The following is a 19891-nucleotide window of genomic DNA, read 5'->3' as shown; positions in this document are numbered from 1 at the left end:
TTTAACCAAGTATTTCCACTTAGTTTGGGGAGTCCACCTCTTATATTTCTGCTGGACAAACTTTAGCCCATTAACTATTATATTTATAAGACATCAGCATTATAAAAACAAATGCTGGACAATTGTTTTGATTAAAATGATTGGCATTTGGCTTATGTCTAAAACAGGTTAACCAGAGCAGCGCCAGGTACCCCAGCTAGTTTACAAATAAATTCTTTAAAAATCCTCCAATGTGATTTCCTGGATTTTTAATTTTTTTTCTCATTTTGTCTCTCACAGTTGAAGTGTACCTATGATGAAAATTACAGACCTCTTTTGTCTTTCTAAGTAGGAGAACTTGCACAATCAGGGACTGACTAAATACTTTTTTGCCCCACTGTATATATATTTTTTGTTCACAGAGTAACAGCCCTGATATACAAACGAAAGGGCCCCAAACATCCCAGATGAAACCGTAATGCTGTTCTGTGTCTGTTGGTGCGTGTTTGTGTTCCTGCCCAGCAGGCGTTGGCGTGTTCTCGCCACAGAGGAGTGTAGAGACGGCTTGTTTTATTCTGAAACGTGTTGAGTTGCGCTTGGTTTAACCCGACACGCCTGGTCAGCTGCGAGCCGGGAGGGGCGGAGCTGAGCCATCCCTTTGAGAGCAGGAAGCACGAGAGCAGATTAATGAAGCAAAGCCGTTTGATCATAAATGTGTAGATTCTCTTTTTATCCCTTGACTTCTTTTCTGTGGTTTTTTTTTTTTTTTTTTTTTTTTTTTTTGCTTGTCATGTTGTGTATATTTCTGGAGATGATCCAGCACACAGGTGCCTCTGTGTTGAGGACCCCAACACCTGGAGAAGGCTAAGGACACGCCCGCGTTTCACCTGCCTGCTGCATATAGATGGTTACTATGTAGACATGGGGATGCACCGGTTAGCTGGGTGGGTCAGTAAAAATACACTGAAACTACAAAACCTAAAAGTCCTCATTATACAGACTTGCCCATTTTAGAATACTGGTTTATAATGATTGATGCCTTAATATATTAAGGCATATATTAATACCTAAATATATTTCCCAGCTGGCTTGGTAATGCCTCAGGACCCCCACAGGGAGACTAACAAGACGTGGTTGAAGATAGGGATGTGTGGGATGAAGTGCTTGGTCTGCTGCCCCTCCAACTCAGACCTGGATAAGTGGCAGAAAATGAATGAACAAGAGCAAACAGAGATTTCTAGCATCCGCCAATCCGCATCCGGATCATCTCCATAATTCAGTGGAGTCTTCCATGCCCCAATATCTGTGGTGCAAATTTGGAGAGAATCTGGGAAGTAGTTTTGATCTAATCCTTCAAAGCCTATACAAAGTGAAACTTGATCCAGAAACCGGATCACCTCCAAAATTTAATGGAATATCTCATTTCTACCTGTGGTGAAAATGTTATCAAAATCTGTGCAGTAGTTTTGACGTAATTCTGCGAACAGGCAGAAAAATAAATAAACAATGATTTTATTACATCCTTGGCAGATGTAATGAATGTATAACTTAAAATGTCGGTGACAAGAAGAGGAATATGACACACACTCGTCAGTGACTACCATATTTTTATAAGTCAAGTTCTTTTCTTTTTTTTTTAACTAGTTTGAGATGTCCTGCAACTTATACTCTGGTGGGAATTCCAGTGGAGTAAATAAGCATTGATCCGCTGTCAATTTTGAAAGTTTTCCCAGCTTCATTCTTTGGAGCTGGGAAAACTTTCAAAATGTTTGTAATTTATGTCCTAGGTGCACTTCAACTGTGAGAAACAGAATCTTAAAAAAAAAACCAACAAAAAAAAAAAAAAACAGAAAATCATATTGTATGATTTTTAAATAATTGATTTGTGTTTTATTGCACGAAATACGTACACTCAACAAAAATATAAACGCAACACTTTTGGTTTTGCTCCCATTTTGTATGAGATGAACTCAAAGATCTAAAACTTTTTCCACATACACAATATCACCATTTCCCTCAAATATTGTTCACAAACCAGTCTAAATCTGTGATAGTGAGCACTTCTCCTTTGCTGAGATAATCCATCCCACCTCACAGGTGTGCCATACCAAGATGCTGATTAGACACCATGATTAGTGCACAGGTGTGCCTTAGACTGTCCACAATAAAAGGCCACTCTGAAAGGTGCAGTTTTATCACACAGCACAATGCCACAGATGTCGCAAGATTTGAGGGAGCGTGCAGTTGGCATGCTGACAACAGGAATGTCAACCAGAGCTGTTGCTCGTGTATTGAATGTTCATTTCTCTACCATAAGCCGTCTCCAAAGGCGTTGCAGAGAATTTGGCAGTACATCCAACCAGCCTCACAACCGCAGACCACGTGTAACCACACCAGCCCAGGACCTCCACATCCAGCATGTTCACCTCCAAGATCGTCTGAGACCAGCCACTCGGACAGCTGCTGAAACAATCGGTTTGCATAACCAAAGAATTTCTGCACAAACTGTCAGAAACCGTCTCAGGGAAGCTCATCTGCATGCTCGTCGTCCTCATCGGGGCCTCGTCCTGACTCCAGTTCGTCCTCGTAACCGACTTGAGTGGGCAAATGCTCACATTCGCTGGCGTTTGGCACGTTGGAGAAGTGTTCTCTTCATGGATGAATCCTGGTTCACACTGTCCAGGGCAGATGGCAGACAGCGTGTGTGGCGTTGTGTGGGTGAGCTGTTTTCTGATGTCACTGTTGTGGATCGAGTGGCCCATGGTGGCGGTGGGGTTATGGTATGGGCAGGCGTCTGTTATGGACGAAGAACACAGGTACATTTTATTGATGGCATTTTGAATGCACAGAGATACCGTGACGAGATCCTGAGGCCCATTGTTGTGCCACATCCAAGAACATCACCTCATGTTGCAGCAGGATAATGCACGGCCCCATGTTGCAAGGATCTGTACACAATTCTTGGGAGCTGAAAATGTCCCAGTTCTTGCATGACCGGCATACTCACCAGACATGTCACCCATTGAGCATGTTTGGGATGCTCTGGACCCGCGTATACGACAGCGTGTACCAGTTCCTGCCAATATCCAGCAACTTCGCACAGCCATTGAAGAGGAGTGGACCAACATTCCACAGGCCACAATTGACAACCTGATCAACTCTATGCGAAGGAGATGTGTTGCACTGCATGAGGCAAATGGTGGTCACACCAGATACTGACTGGTATCCCCCCAATAAAACAAACCTGCACCTTTCAGAGTGGCCTTTTATTGTGGACAGTCTAAGGCACACCTGTGCACTAATCATGGTGTCTAATCAGCATCTTGATATGGCACACCTGTGAGGTGGGATGGATTATCTCAGCAAAGGAGAAGTGCTCACTATCACAGATTTAGACTGGTTTGTGAACAATATTTGAGGGAAATGGTGATATTGTGTATGTGGAAAAAGTTTTAGATATTTGAGTTCATCTCATACAAAATGGGAGCAAAACCAAAAGTGTTGCATTTATATTTTTGTTGAGTATATTTGATACAACAGAAAAACAGACTTTAATACTTGGTACAGAAACCTTTGTTTGCACAGTTTGCACACTGCAGCGGTGACTTTGGTCCACTCCTCCATAAAGATCTTCTCCAGACCTTTCAGGTTTGGAGTTTCAGCTCCCTCCAAAGATTTTCTATTGAGTTCAGGTCTGGAGACTGGCCAGGCCACTCCAGAACCTTGAAATGCTTCTTATGGAGCCACTCCCGAGTTGCCCTGGCTGTGTGTTTGGGGTCATTGTCATGCTGGAAGACCCAGACATGACCCATCTTCAATGCTCTTACTGAGGGAAGGAGGTTGTTTGCCAAAATCTCACAATACATGACCCCATCCATCCTCCCCTCAATATGGTGCAGTCTCACAAAATTTGCATCACAGTTATATTATTAGAACAGACATATTAGGGCATGGAAGACTCCACTGAATTTTGGAGATGATCCGGATCCGGATTGGTGGACGTCAGAAATCCCTGATTGCTCTTGTTATTATGTATTGTTTTAATAAATTGAATTTCAAATATAGAAGCAATAATAATAATAAGAAGAATATAAATAGACACATTTTTCTGTATATAAGTCCCAGAGCATAAGTTGTCCACTGCTTCTGTATGTGGAACAAAATTTTTTAAAACATTATATAATAATAATAATAATAATCATAATAACAATAATAATAATAATTTGTTAAAACTGTGACTTGTGTTTGGGTGGAATTTATATATTGAAAAACAATGCATCTGTTTTTAATAATAATAATAATAATAATAGACACACTTTTCTGTATATAAGCCCCAGAGCATAAGTTGTCCACTGCTTCTGTATGTGGAACAAAATTTTTAAAACATTATATAATAATAATAATAATAATAATAATAATAATAATAATAATAATAATAATAGTAATAACAGTAATAATAATTTGTTAAAACTGTGACTTGTGTTTGGGTGGAATTTATATATTGAAAAATGATGCATCTGTTTGTAATAATAATAATAATAATAATAATAATAGACACACTTTTCTGTATATAAGTCCCAGAGCATAAGTTGTCCACTGCTTCTGTATGTGGAACAAAATTTTTAAAACATTATATAATAATAATAATAATAATAGTAATAGTAATAGTAATAACAGTAATAATAATTTGTTAAAACTGTGACTTGTGTTTGGTTGGAATTTATATATTGAAAAACAATGCATCTGTTTTTAATAATAATAATATTAATAATAATAATAGACACATTTTTCTGTATATAAGCCCCAGAGCATAAGTTGTCCACTGCTTCTGTATGTGGAACAAAATTTTTAAAACATTATATAATAATAATAATAATAACAATAATAATAATAGTAATAATAATAATAATAATAATAATAATAATGTGTTAAAACTGTGACTTGTGTTCAGGTGGAACTTATATATTGAAAAATGATGCATCTGTTTTTAATAATAATAATAATAATAATAATAATGTTATTAATAAAGATGTGGTAGTTTAACTTTTGTGTTATAGTACAGTACAGATAATATTTTAACAATGTTGGGTTTGTTCAGGACAATGATGGCACGATGATAGTGATGGTTCTCTCTGACCAATCAGTAATCAGCTATGTTTTCACGCCCCCTTTTGGTATCATGTCAGCACGCCTGGAACCGACAGACGTGACACCAAAAACAGGACCAGGTACCTGGTTTGGCCAAATGAAAACTAAAAAAAAATGGACAGTCGAGTCAAGCAGGTGCCATTAAGTGGAAAAACACCATCTCTCTCTCTCTCTCTCTCACTGGTGCAATTCCTGACTCAGCGTTGTTTCTTTGGTTAATAACTAAATAAATGAATTACAGTCTCTCTGCAGCACTTGCCGCCAACACACATAAAGTATTCTGGTTTTTCTGGCGGCCCTGAAGTCATAAGTGGTTTTAAGGGAATTCACGCCTTCATTTCAATTTAAAACCTTAAAATAAAACTCTTGACTCCTAAAACGGTGAAAATAACACTTATTGCACATGCACATAGCTCCAGTGTGTGTGTGTGTGTGTGTGTGTGTGTGTCCATACTCATGGCACCTTCAGACGTCTTGAGTCCTGAAGACACCGACACAGATTCGGTCTGTTCTTGATCTGTGGTGAGATGTGTCAGATATTCTGCTCATTCGGCTTCATTGCATCTCTGTGGACGCTCACAAGCTTTTGAGATTGAATGTCCTAGAAAAATGTCACATAGCTTGTTTTTATGTTTTACAGATACATGCCCCCCCCCCCCACACACACACACACACACACCACCACCATAAAAAAAAACCAAAAAAAAAAAAACAACCATGTCTGCTTCCTCTAGTCAGTTTCAGGTTATTTATTCTGTCACTGAAGTTTTTTCATGAAAATCCTGGAAAAACATAAAATGTTACTAAAATTCACAGAATGTAAAATTTTGCTTCAAACCTTAATTTGAATGTGGCAGAAAAAAAAAAAAAAAACTGTCTTTATTTCCTGGATGATCAGGAGGCGGGACGTGAACGAGAAGGTCAAAATCACTCTCGCCTGTCTTTGAATTTGTCAGATGATTTTGTCGTCCTGAATGTTATCGTTTGTCCAGTTGCTGGTTTTCATTGTCCTTTTGGTGTGAATGTGTAACGGAGGCCAGCAGGTGTCGCTGTGCAGAAGTAGTTAGTAAACCTCACTTCCAACAGCTCAAAAGGATTCTCTGGTCACAAGGCTAGAGCCCTGGGTTTTAGCCTTCTGGTTAGAGAGTCCGACTTCCATGCCGAGGATCGTGAGTTCGCGTCCCGAGGGGAGCGAATGGGCGGAGTTGTTGTGTGGGCCGCTGAAGAGGAGGTACTGCTGGCCCACCATCACCAGAGGGTGCCCTGCCTGGAGTGCGGGCTCCAGGCACCAGAGGGCGCTGCCGCCTCACAGGAGTAGCCGGGGTGACAGCTGTCACTTATCACCGACGACAGCTGTCATCAATCATCTGATCTTCAGGGGTATATCAGCAAGACGGCATCTCCACCTCATTGCCGAGATATCACTCTACGAAGAGGTAACGATCTCAGCTGACTGTGTTCTGACAGGAATATCTATTGCTTGTGTGTGTTGGATATTCTGTTTCTTTTTTCGACGAGAGGTGGAGGTGGATTTCCCACCATACGTGTTGCTGGGTGCACACGCACCCACTTCTAACTGTGTTTGCTCCTCGCCAGCAGTACCAGGTCCGACACGCGTAGGCAGTGGCCACCTGGGAGTTCGGGACTTGGCGGCTCCAGTATTCCCGGGATTCGGTGGCGGTGGAAATCGTGTGGTTCCGGTTCGACTTGGACTGACGTCTCCTATCTTCGAGCCTGCCCACATAACACTGTGTATATTGGAGTTTATATTGTAATCTGTTGTTGTTGTTGTGAAATTTCACAACAGTAAAGTGTTGTATTTGGCTTTATCCATTGTCCGTTCATTTGCGCCCCCTGTTGTGGGTCCGTGCTCTTACACTTTCACAACAGGAGTCATAACAACACAACGCAGAGTGCAGCCACTACAAATGCTCCTTTTTCTTCACCCTGGGGTGTTGTTTTCTTCCATCATCAACCCCCCTCCCACCCCCATGCACAGTCACACCTCCAGACACTGACCTGCACGCTCCACAGGTGGTGGGTTAAAGGCTCTTTACTGTTATGTTTTTAGAGGCTTCTAGATAAGGTTTGATAGTTTGACAGTGCATGTGTGTACAAAACGCAAGGCTTCAGGGAGGATGTTTACCACTGTGTTGCATCACCTTTCCTTCCCAACAACACTCAATAAGCATTTGGGAACTGAGGACACTAATTGTGAGTATCATGATTGGTTATAAAAGCAGCATCCCCAAAAGGCTCAGCCATTCACAAGCAAAGATGGGGTGAGGATCACCACTTTGTGAACAACTGCATGGAAAAATAGTCCAACAGTTTAAGAACAATGTTTTTCAACATTCAATTGCAAGGAATTTAGGGATTCCATCATCTACAGTCCATAATATAATCAGGAGATTCAGAAAATGTGGAGAACTATCTATACGTAAGCGGCAAGGCCGAAAACCAACATTGAATGCCCGTGTCCTTCGATCCCTCAGGCAGCACTGCATTAAAAATGACATTGTGTAAAGGATCTTACCGCATAGGCTCAGGAACACTTCATAAAGCCATTGTCAGTTAACACAGTTTGTCGCTACATCTACAAGTGCAAGTTAAAACTCTACCATGCAAAGTGAAAGCCATACATCAACAACATCCAGAAACGCCGCCACCTTCTCTGGGCCCAAGCTCATGTGAAATGGACAGACACAAAGTGGAAAAGTGTGCTGTGGTCGGATGAGTCCACATTTCAAATTGTTTTTGGAAATCATGGATGTCATGTCCTCCAGACAAAAGAGGAAAAAGACCATCCAGATTGTTACCAGCGCAAAGTTCAAATGCTAGCATCTGGCATGGGCAACTTACACATCTGTAATGACACCATCAGTGCTGAAAGGTATATCCAGGTTTTGGAGCAACACATGCTGCCATCCAAGCAACGTCTTTTTCAGGGATGTCCCTGCTTATTTCATCAAGACAATGCCAAGCCACATTCTGCACGTGTTACAACAGCATGGCATCGTAGAAAAGAGTGCGGGTACTAGACTGGCCTGCCTGCAGTCCAGACCTGTCGCCCATTGAAAATGTGTGGCGCATTATGAAGCGCAAAATACAACAACGGAGATCCCGGACTGTTGAACAACTGAAGTCGTACATCAAGGGAGAATGGGAAAGAATTCCACCTGCAAAGCTTCAACTATTAGTGTCCTCAGTTCCCAAACACTTATTGAGTGTTGTTAAAAGGAAAGGTGATGTAACACAGTGGTAAACATACCACTGTCCCAGTTTTTTTGAAACATGTTGCAGGCATCCATTTCAAAATGAGCAAATATTTGCACCAAAACAATAAAGTTTATCAGTTTGAACATTAAATATATTGTCTTTGTGGTGTATTCAATTGAATATAGGTTGAAGAGGATTTGCAAATCATTATATTCTGTTTTTATTTACATTTTACACAATGTTCCACCTTCATTGGAATTGGGGTTGCATTTCCTCCTCCTCTCCCTTAGTGTTTCCTCGTATCCTTCTCTTCTCCTTTGTGTTTCCTTGTTGTTTCTTCCTCTCTCTTTGTGTTTCCTCCATCCTCTCCCTTTGTGTTTCCTCCTCCTCTCCCTTAGTGTTTCCTCCTCCTCTCCCTTAGTGTTTCCTCCTATCATCCTCCTCTTCTCCCTTTGTGCTTCCTTGTTCTTTCCTCCTTTCCCTTCATGTTTCCTCCATCCTCTCCCTTTGTGTTTCCTTGTTGTTTCTTCCTCTCTTTGTGTTTCCTCCATCCTCTCCCTTTGTGTTTCCTCCATTCTCTCCCTTTGTGTTTCCTCGTATCCTCTTCCTCTTCCTTTGTATTTCCTCCTCCTCTCCCTTTGTGTTTCCTCGTATCCTCTTCCTCTCCCTATGTGTTTCCTCGTATCCTCCTCCTCTCCCTTTGTGTTTCCTCGTATCCCCCTCCTCTCCCTTTGTGTTTACTCATATCCTCCTCTTCTCCCTTTGTGTTTCCTTGTTGTTTCTTCCTCTTTCTTTGTGTTTCCTCCATCCTCTCCCTTTGTGTTTCCTCCTCCTCTCCCTTAGTGTTTCCTCGTATCCTCCTCTTCTCCCTTTGTGTTTCCTTGTTGTTTCTTCCTCTTTCTTTGTGTTTCCTCCATCCTCTCCCTTTGTGTTTCCTCCTCCTCTCCCTTAGTGTTTCCTCGTATCCTCCTCTTCTCCCTTAGTGTTTCCTCCTATCATCCTCCTCTTCTCCCTTTGTGTTTCCTTGTTGTTTCCTCCTTTCTCTTCATATTTCCTCCATCCTCTCCCTTTGTGTTTCCTCCATTCTCTCCCTTTGTGTTTCCTCCATTCTCTCGCTTTGTGTTTCCTCCTCCTCTCCCGTTGTGTTTCCTCGTATCCTCTTCCTCTTCCTTTGTATTTCCTCCTCCTCTCCCTTTCGTGTTTCCTCGTATCCTCTTCCTCTCCCTTCGTGTTTCCTCGTATCCTCTTTCTCTCCCTTTGTGTTTCCTCATATCCTCTTCCTCTCCTTTAGTGTTTCCTCGTATCCTCCTCCTGTCCCTTTGTGTTTCCTCCTCCTCTCCCTTTGTGTTTCCTTGTTGTTTCTTCCTCTCTCTTTGTGTTTCCTCCTCCTCTACCTTGGTGTTTCCTTGTTGTTTCTGCCTCTTTCTTTGTGTTTCCTCCATTCTCTCCCTTTGTGTTTCCTCCATTCTCTCACTTTGTGTTTCCTCCTCCTCTCCCTTTGTGTTTCCTCGTATCCTCTTCCTCTTCCTTTGTATTTCCTCCTCCTCTCCCTTTGTGTTTCCTTGTATCCTCTTCCTCTCCCTTCGTGTTTCCTCGTATCCTCTTCATCTCCTTTTGTGTTTCCTCGTATCCTCTTCCTCTCCCTTTGTGTTTCCTCGTATCCTCTTCCTTTGTATTTCCTCTTCCTCTCCCTTTGTGTTTCCTTGTATCCTCTTCCTCTCCCTTCGTGTTTCCACGTATCCTCTTCCTCTCCCTTCGTGTTTCCTCGTATCCTCCTCCTCTCCCTTTGTGTTTCCACGTATCCTCTTCCTCTCCCTTCGTGTTTCCACATATCCTCTTCCTCTCCTTTCGTGTTTCCACGTATCCTCTTCCTCTCCCTTCGTGTTTCCTCATATCCTCTTCCTCTCCCTTTGTGTTTCCACGTATCCTCTTCCTCTCCCTTTGTGTTTCCACGTATCCTCTTCCTCTCCCTTTGTGTTTCCACGTATCCTCTTCCTCTCCCTTCGTGTTTCCTCATATCCTCTTCCTGTCCCTTTGTGTTTCCACGTATCCTCTTCCTCTCCCTTAGTGTTTCCTCGTATCCTCCTCCTCTCCCTTCGTGTTTCCACGTATCCTCTTCCTCTCCCTTTGTGTTTCTTTGTTTCCTCCTCTGCTATCTTTGTGGTTTCCTCGTCATCTCTGTTGTCCAAATTTAAGTTTGTCTCTGCAGCATCTCAGTTACATTTCTGATGGGACTCAACTTTATTTTTGAATTCACAGTAAAAAAAAAATAGGATGAGATGAAATAGGAGGGAAAATATGTTTGTTTCTCTGTGAAGGTTACAAACCATCAAGTACAAGCTCCTGGTGGCATCTGTGCAGCTGAAATATAATAAATCCTGTCAAATTATGAATGAAAAACATTTCCAGAAGCAGATGCCAATGTTGTCTGATTCAATAAAAACCCAATGAGAAAACATGATATTCTCACCTGAAATAGAAGCTTGTTTCTGTCTGCAAACCGACACACTGTCGTGCAGCAGCTTTTTAGATTTGTTGGTTAAATACTCAGAGATTAGAAAACACGTTTGTGTATCAAATCGTGGGATCATCATTTTGGATCGCCCCCTCCCTCCCCCCACTCTGTCACAGTGACATCACAGTCTATCACTAAATCTGTGGTCGTATGAAACAAACATGAAAAACATTCCTACAATGTAATAACATCTATTAATCAGCAAGAAAAAGCTCCACATGACAGTGGTTGTTTTATTGTTAACCAGGTTAGTTTGTTCACTAGATGTCTAAGTAACCAGAGAGTCTGTAACTCCACTGAGGTACCAATGACCAGCTGTTATCCCCCCACCACCACCACCAGTCACTAGAGGCGGGATTTAAACTTATCTCTATAGCTTTTTGTACAGCAGACCTTTATGATGTCATAATGTCAGGAAAGTTTTTTTGCATCAGATTTAAAGCTAAGAAAAATATCAACTCCACCTTCACTCAAGGATGATCTCTCCAAAATTTGTTGAGTTTTTTTTAAAGTTATTGTTAAAGTTACTGTGTATAAACTATAATAAAGTAAAATGGCGCCCCCTGTTTATGAACTCTATATTTGCAGATCAAGGTGAGCTGTGACTGGATATCGATGAGACTTTCACCTTTCACCTTTCACCGCAGTTTTACATCACAGGTTCATCAAAACTCAACCTTGTATGAATTATTAAGATAATATGTATATGTCGCGGACATGAACGAGCGAAGCTCTTTGGTGTCTCACCATGTCATTTAGGTCCTTCAGACTTTTATTGTGTAAATGCTTCAGGGGAGCATTAGCATGGCTAAAACCTTTCCGCTTCTGGGGGCTCCCCGACAGATCCCCTGCCTTTTTAAGCATTTTTCTTTATTTTATCTTTCAGCTTCTGGGGGGGCTCCATCCCCCACACTCCCCTAATTACAGCCTTTTAAGCCCTGCACTTTTTAAAATGTAGATGTAAATTAATATTCAAACTTTTCAACTAGTTGACAGTAGGGCTGTACAATATGGCCCAATTATCGTATCTCAATATTGTCATATCAATATGATATACGAGGTCTATTAGAAAAGTATCCGACCTTATTATTTTTTTCAAAAACCATATGGATTTGAATCACGTGTGATTACATCAGACATGCTTGAACCCTCGTGGGCATGCGAGAGTTTTTTCACGCCTGTCGGTTACGTCATTCGCCTGTGGGCAGTCTTTGAGTGAGGAGTGGCCCACCCTCTCGTCGATTTTTTCATTGTTTAGGAATGGCTCAGAGACTGCTGCTTTGTTTGATCAAAATTTTTTCAAAACTGTAAGGCACAACTGAGTGGACACCATTCAATAAATTCAGCTGGTTTTCGGTAAAAATTTTAACAGCTGATGAGAGATTTTGGTCTGATAGTGTCACTTTAAGGACAGCCCACGGCGCCTGACGGCGATCTGCGCTTCGAGGCGGCATCGTCTCGCCGTTTCAAGTTGAAAACTTCCACATTTCAGGCTCTGTTGACCCAGTAAGTCGTCAGAGAACAGAGAACTTTCAGAAGAAGTCGGCATGAGGAGTTTATTCGGACATTCCATTGTTAACGGACATTTTGTAATGAAAGAACGTGCGGGCAGAGTCGCATATCGGGCCGGACCCGACCGCGGGGGGTCGCGACAGGAAAAACACCTCCGTTGGAAACCTTAACGGGCAAGTTGGAACATGCCCAAGCTGTTAAACAATTTCTCAGTTACTCACTTGTTGAAAGCCATCAAAAGCCGCCTGAATTTTACAAATGGTTTTCAACACGGAGGTGTCTTTCCTGTCGCGGCGCACACAGATTCGCCGAGTCGTCATGGAAACGACTCTGCGAATTTGCGCGCACGTCTTTCATTAAAAAATGTCCTTAAACAGTGGAATGTCCGCATAAAGTCCTCATGCCGGCCTCTTCTGAATCTTCTCTGTTCTCTCACGACGTCCTGGGTGAATTAAGCCTTAAATTAGGATGTTTTCAGGTCGAAACAGGCCGACGACGGTGCCTGGAAGTGCTGCACGACGTCCCGCTCTGTGGGAAGTCCTTACACCGACAGAAACACCCCATAATCTCTCATCAGCCGTTAAACTTTTCACCGAAAACCAGCTTAATTTCTCGAATAGTGTCCACTCGGATATCCCTCACAGGTCCAGAAAAAATTTTGATAAAGCAACGCGCGCCGTCTCAAGCAACGTGTGAAACAAAGGAATTCAGCCGAGAGGGCGGGACCACATCTCACTCAAGCCCTGCCCACAGGGAAATGACGTCACCGACACGCGTGAAAAAACTCACGCATGCGCACGAGGGTTCAAGCATGATTGGTGTAATCGCACGTCATTCAAATCCATATAGTTAAAAAAAAAAAAAAAGGTCGGCTTATTATCTAATAGACCTCGTACATATATGATATGACTATGATTTCACACAAAGTGCAGCAACAGTTAAAATTAAACATTCTTAAACAAAACAGTAATAATACCACACTCATTTTACACTCATCATAAGGTTAGGATACAGTGCCCTCCAAAAGTACTGGAACACTTGGTATTTCACACATTTTAATTTGTTTATGCCATTTCAAATACAAGAAATACAAAAAATATATAAAGAATAAAAATTTCTAAAATTATCTTCCTCAATATCAAACTGAAAGCACATCTCTAAAACCTGTAAATAATAATCAGTTTTATTGCCAGTTTTCTTCAGACAAGTCAGGGGATGGAAACATGAACATTTCCAAGTCACTGAATATGTCTTGGACTTTATTTACATAAATTATGAAGAAATTGTATCTGAATGTTTAGGTCTTCTTTTTTCAGAAAATCCACCTCTACACCACTTCATCAGGAAGCTGGATTTTATATTTTTAATTAATTTATATCAAGTTGTAGAGATTTGCTTTCAGTTTGAGTTTAAGGAAGATAACTTTAGATTTATTTATTTATTTATTTGTATTTGCAATGGCTTAAACAAATTAAAATGTGCGAAATTCTAAGTGTTCCAATACTTTTAAGTGCAGTTGAGAAACACTTCGTGGCATGTGTATTTTTAAGTGAAATGCATCATCCTGGTGTAACTCAGAAAGCAACATTAAGAGGTTATTTAAGTCCTTCAGGCATCAAAATTAAGAGGATATTTAATCAACAGCTGCTTGCTTCTTTAAAAATCACTGGAGACACACGCATATATAAGACAACCTGAATTAAAGGAGAAATGCTGCTTTTAACAACCTGGACCTAATTTCTGGCATAAAATATTGATCATTTACTCACCAATATAACTTTGGTGTCATTATTAGGCCATGGTTCAAATGATCTGTTCAGTTCAAATCTGAGGCAAACATTTTTCTTCTTCTACTAAGGTGGATTAGATCTTTTTGTGGTACACAGCACCAACTACTGGACAGGAGGAACCTAGCAGTCAAAATAACTTACTGATTTCAAAATGCAGCTTTTTTCAACCAGATGTGTGGTGCCGTGACATGTCTATCATCTGTTTCCAATCAGATTTCAGGGGAGTCCAGTGCAACCCTGGCCTCTGCTCTAGCTCCACCCATGCCAGGAAGTGTTCAACATTTGACATGTCCTGTTTCACTGTGGACTCAAAATTTGGCACTTCCTGTTTCAGTGTGAATTTGCCACAGAGTTCCCACGAGATTCCATAAGATCTCATTTGTCATTCCAGGAAGTGTTTGACATTTGACATTTCCTGTTTCACTGTGGACTCAAAATTTGGCACTTCCTGTTTGGGACTCCCTGTACCATGAGCGAGCTGTATGCCACTTCATTCACATTATAAGGTAATTACAAATTATTTTACTGAAATTAAGTGAAATCTGTTGTTAAAACTGGTTGCTGAATTTAAAGTGAGACTAAAACACACACACACAAACAGATTGTAGTGAAATCACAGCAAGCTTTTATTCTGATAATCCTCAGCGATTGGGTAGACTTCCAGTCATCGCAGGTCATAATTTTTTGTTTATGAAAGATTAGAGACACTGCCATGGAAAACATGTTGAGACCAAACAGAAATAGATGAGATAACAACTACACTGACCCAAACACACCTGAATAGAGATAAAACTACATCACAGGTCAGAATTGTGAGCCGGCAGTTAACAAGCATCACTGTGTTAAAAAAAATCACTGTGAACTAATTCCAACAGTAAGTCATTATTCTGCTTACAATCTAATAGACATGATTAAAAGTTCTGTTGTCACCTTCTGCACCAACACAGGAGCTTTCTGCAGACAAATGGATCAAATTCTATTGAGCAAATTATCTTTATATTTGTGAGGAGGTTTAGTCATATAAGCATGAATTCAGCTCAGAACAAAGCCACCACAGATCATTTTGTTGTAGCAAAATCAACTATGAATTAAAGGAGACCTGCATTTTTTTCAATGCAGGTCTCCTTTAATCCTTTGACTTACATTTACACATGAGATCCTTCTGAATGTAGTAAAGTAAATCTGCAAGCCCAGATCTGTCATTCAATGGAGAAATCTTCATTTGAAAATGACAAATTTACAGCTAACATTTAGCCCTCCGCAAATTGTCCCTCTCATCATGGACGCTGCCGAGACGTCACAGACAAGACCCTCTCCCAGCATGCATTGCGCCAGTTGTAATTAGTGGATTTACGTCAGTTTGCATCGCTTATCTTTTTGTCTTATATGGAAGGATCGACGGTTTTTAAAACTTCATATTGTCTTGCGGTACGTTTGGTGAGTATACATTTATTTTTATTTTTGCCTGAAAATTATTTTGGGGGACTTTTTCATATGCCCGTTTGATTGAGTGGTGTCGCAATGAAAATCTACTGTCTTTCACCTCCGTTATCATCGCGGGATATGGAGGCAAGACCCGCAAAGAATCCCAGTCATTAAAAATATATAAACCTCTCTCAGCGTCCATGGAGCTCTGGGGCTCCGATTGCCGAGACGTGAGGTGCTGTGGATTTTGCCGCAAGAAGTCTGTCCTTGCAGCAACAGGTGTACCGGCCGCTTCGCATTAAAACAGGGAGCGTAATCTCAGGACTTGTGCCAAGTTGGCTGCACCTCCATTCAGTAGACAGGGACGTGTCTGCAGCTGCACAGCAGACACGGGGGTGTGAGTGGCCCGCGGCGGAATTTAACGAGTGCATGCACTCGGTAAGCGCATCAGGGGCAGTGAGAGCGAGGCGTCGGGGAAGAACGGCGCCCGCTGTCGATGTCGCTCGCTGTTGATCTGAGCATGCAGTCCGGGCATGCAGAGCTGTATCTCACATTCAGTGCAGCTTACTTTTGGATGTTGAAACCAGGATGTGTATTACTAACAGATAAAATCAATTTCAATGCGGGATCGGACTGAAGGCGGGAGCGCGTCATCTTGTCCCTGACGTCATGGAAATGATACGGATGTACAAACTGTTTGTCATGTTTGTCAAATTTGTCATTTTTAAACGAAGATTTCTCCGCTGAATTACAAATTTGTGCTTACAGATTTACTTTACTGCATTCACAAGGGTCTTATAAATACATATCAGCTATTTCTTTTTGAAATCTGACCACATTTATTTCAATGTAGGTCTACTTTAAATTCTCCCTTTTTCCTACGTTTCAAAAACAAACAAAACCAGTCAAACCAGTCTAAACCACGGTCACGGCTGCTCAAAACTGAGGATAAAGTTCATCCTTTTGTGATGAACAAGAACATTATGATTCATTTTAAAAGGTGAAAGCAATTCAAGTAATAATTCAAACTCCATCAGTACTAATGTGCTGAGAAACAGATTTTAGGACAATCAGGTGTTTTTCTTCAATCACCCATCAAGAAACTGAAATGGAAAAATTCTCATAATCACAGAGTTTAAGAGCCAGAAAATGGCAAACAAAAGTCGATATTAGCATGTTCATGTTTTAAATATTCATTCATTAAAAGTCATTTTATGACATTCCAATTACTGGAGACGTGCCGTTTGGGGGGGGGGTTTCCACTGCAACACGAAAAGAAAAATGATTATGAAAGAAAAACTGTCAAAGTAAAATGGAAAGATGAACGAAATGATGTAAAATATAAAAATAACTGATGCTGAGGACAACAGAATTAGAAATAAAAATGGTTTTAACTAAAATTCTCAATAGTCACTTGACAAATGGCTCATATCTGACATTCAATCAATCAATCAATTCAATCAATTTTTTTATATAGCGCCAAATCACAACAAACAGTTGCCCCAAGGTGCTTTATATTGTAAGGCAAGGCCATACAATAATTATGTAAAACCCCAACGGTCAAAACGACCCCCTGTGAGCAAGCACTTGGCTACAGTGGGAAGGAAAAACTCCCTTTTAACAGGAAGAAACCTCCAGCAGAACCAGGCTCAGGGAGGGGCAGTCTTCTGCTGGAACTGGTTGGGGCTGAGGGAGAGAACCAGGAAAAAGACATGCTTTATTTTATTCATTAAAATAAGACATTAATATTATCAAAGCATCGCACCATTTCTTTTGCTTTTTTTATTTTTAGACATAAACTCATCCGCCCTCTCAGGAACTGGTATGGGTTTGGGTGCTGTTTTTAGCTCTGGTTTGTTTGGTTTAGTTATAAAACGTGCAGCGCATAAGAGAATTTTACACTGTGAAGTTTTGTTCACAGGAATCTGAGCGGAGGGGACTGTTGTTATCTGAATCTGCTTTTTATGGAGAGTAGCCATCCAAATCCCAGTACAAACAACTTTGACCCAATAAAAAGGAGTAGAAGAAGTGTCAGCAGGTGGGAAGAGTCAGCATGGTTACAGAACAATGTGAAATAGATTTTAGATGCTACAGTGAATGAAAGAGAGTACAATGGATGATGGAGGGTTGTTTATGACTAAAAGAGCGGTACATAGGGATTATAGTATCTAGTACGGGGTATAAGAGGATAATGGAGGATTCAACACTGTTGAAAATGGAGCTACAAAAGACACAAATAGAGGCATTTTGGTGGTGTGTTAGATGAGTATGATGGAATTATGATGTTGGCAGTTTATGATTTCTTTAAACATAAAAGTTATTATTAATGCACATCATAAAAGTTATCATTGATGTATATAAACACCTGATAGACGCATGTAAAAAGATGGATGCTACCAGGCGTCAAAAAATCAATATGGCAATAAGAATTGATGATCATGGTGACAAGGACCCCTAATTGGTTATCAAGGGAAAAAGGTACAATAGAGGGGCATAAAATACAGATTAATGGGTAAAAGGAGTGACAGAGGGGTATAAAATACAGATTAATGGTCAAAGGAGTGATAGATGGGTATAAAGGAAGGACAGAAGGGCAGAAAATACAGATGAGGGTCAAAGGAGTGATAGAGGGGTATAAAGGTAGGATAGAGGGGCAGAAAATACAGATGAATGGGTCAAAGGAGTGATAGAGGGGTATCAAGGCAGGATAGAGGGGCAGAAAATACAGATGAATGGGTCAAAGGAGTGATAGAGCGGTATAAAGGTAGGATAGAGGAGCAGAAAATACAAATGAATGGGTCAAAGGAGTGATAGAGGGGTATCAAGGTAGGATGGAGGAGCAGAAAATACAGATGAATGGGTCAAAGGAGCGATAGAGGGGTATGAAGGTAGGATAGAGGGGCATTAAATACAGATGAATGGGTCAAAGGAGCAATAGAGGGGTATCAAGGTAGGACAGAGGGGCAGAAAATACAGATGAATGGGTCAAAGGAGTGATAGAGGGGTATCAAGGCAGGATAGAGTGGCAGAAAATACAGATGAATGGGTCAAAGGAGTGATAGAGGGTATCAAGGCAGGATAGAGGGGCAGAAAATACAGATGAATGGGTCAAAGGAGTGATAGAGGGGTATCAAGGAAGGATAGAGGGGCAGAAAATACAGATGAATGGGTCAAAGGAGTGATAGAGCGGTATAAAGGTAGGATAGAGGAGCAGAAAATACAAATGAATGGGTCAAAGGAGCGATAGTGTTATGTGTCGGACGCAGCCCGGAGAACCGACCAGCGTTTGAAGGACCCAGTATGAAATAAGCAGAGCATGGTACAAAGGATAACTAAATTTAATTACATAACAGTGATGTGGAAAAATACAACAAATGAGTGCGCGGTCTGGCGTGGTGGAATGCCGGTGTGCTCCCAGCAGCACTAACGGTCCGGAGCCAGAAACAGTTCGGACCCAAGGACCCCGCCGACACCCCCCAGGTGGCCGCGACAAACCGAGTCTGTGAAAGAAGAAACCATCATGTGAGTCCACACTCCACACACAGAGAGACCGCTCAAAGGTGTACATAAACAGCAAACACTTCCTGGCTTAATTACTAATCAGCTTCCCACCCTGCAGGCATGGAACACCCTGTTCACATACTCAAACTGCAGTGGAAGCTGATTAAATGACTAACATAACAGCTCAATACCATAAGGTGTGAGGGACACCACATATACTGACTGTACAAATGTTAGTCACAAAATCTAACATACCTCAGGAAGTGTGCTGACGAGCGTGAGACCTCACCCCCTCCTCTTTCACAGACCATGGTGTCAAACCTGGTACAGTCTCTGCATCCACTGATGATGAGATGGCTCTAGAGACGACGATCTCACCCGTCTGGTCACAAGGTCGAGTCTCTGGCAAATACACACTGTGTACTCCAGACTTAAATGCCACCATGCTCCAATCCGTGTAGATGCACCACAGCTGTGAGTCCTGACGAGCTGCACATGATCAGCCTCAGGTGATCAGGGTGAGATCCTGATGACTCAGCCACACAGCCACTCAGTCCTAAACGCGCGCCACCTGGAAGGAAAAACAAAAGACAGCACAGAAGACAGAAACAAAAGGCAGCCAGGCCCCCCCAGCCATACAACAGATAGAGGGGTATGAAGGTAGGATAGAGGGGCATTAAATACAGATGAATGGGTCAAAGGAGCGATAGAGGGGTATCAATGTAGGACAGAGGGGCAGAAAATAGAGATGAATGGGTCAAAGGAGCGATAGAGGGGTATCAAGGTAGGGCAGAGGGGCAGA

General features: G+C 41.5%; 1 protein-coding gene and 1 long non-coding RNA gene across 3 annotated transcripts in view; both read left to right on the top strand.

Moving 5' to 3' along the window:
* grid1b (glutamate receptor, ionotropic, delta 1b) overlaps positions 1–19891 on the top strand; it is a 977470-nt gene that overhangs the window by 548234 nt on the left and 409345 nt on the right. The gene's annotated exons all lie outside the window — the stretch shown is intronic.
* Positions 381–18816, top strand: LOC117530206. 2 transcript variants are annotated; one of them, XR_004566234.1, is made up of 2 exons: positions 381–393; positions 18200–18816. It is a non-coding gene; the product is annotated as an uncharacterized LOC117530206 (long non-coding RNA). The 2 variants fall into 2 exon arrangements; XR_004566233.1 differs by lacking the exon at positions 381–393 and adding an exon at positions 18108–18140.

This window comes from Thalassophryne amazonica, chromosome 18 (assembly GCF_902500255.1).
Source record: "Thalassophryne amazonica chromosome 18, fThaAma1.1, whole genome shotgun sequence".
Taxonomy (NCBI): Eukaryota; Metazoa; Chordata; class Actinopteri; order Batrachoidiformes; family Batrachoididae; genus Thalassophryne; species Thalassophryne amazonica.
Note: the sequence above shows the minus strand (reverse complement) of the source record. Positions and strands in the feature narration are given on the sequence as shown.